Here is a 373-nt window from a genome sequence, read left to right as displayed (position 1 = left end):
CTCGCTGCTGCCATGGCCACAGCCACTGCCCCGCCTCGCCGTTGCGCCCAGAGGCTCCGCCTCGACCCCCTCTTCCTCTCCATCGAGCCACGAGGTCCCGGACGCGCTGCAACGCCGCCACCATCGCCATTCCCGTCGCCGGCCACCGAAGCTCACCGCCGTCGATTCGCGACGTCTGGCGCGCCCCCGAGCCCACTGACCTTCTGCGCCGCCTCCCTGTGAGCTCCTCATCTCCTCTCTTTGCTCGCCCCCTCCATTCTCGTCCCCTAGCTAGCTGCCCCGCCGAACCCGAGCTCCGGCCGCCGCTGACCTCGTCGCCGCCGTCACTACTGCCACTGGAGCTCCCACCCGAGTACACCATCGTGCTCAGTGC

The sequence above is a fragment of the Triticum dicoccoides genome, chromosome 7B (genome assembly GCF_002162155.2).
Source record: "Triticum dicoccoides isolate Atlit2015 ecotype Zavitan chromosome 7B, WEW_v2.0, whole genome shotgun sequence".
NCBI classification, from domain to species: Eukaryota; Viridiplantae; Streptophyta; class Magnoliopsida; order Poales; family Poaceae; genus Triticum; species Triticum dicoccoides.
This window is presented reverse-complemented; position numbering follows the sequence as displayed.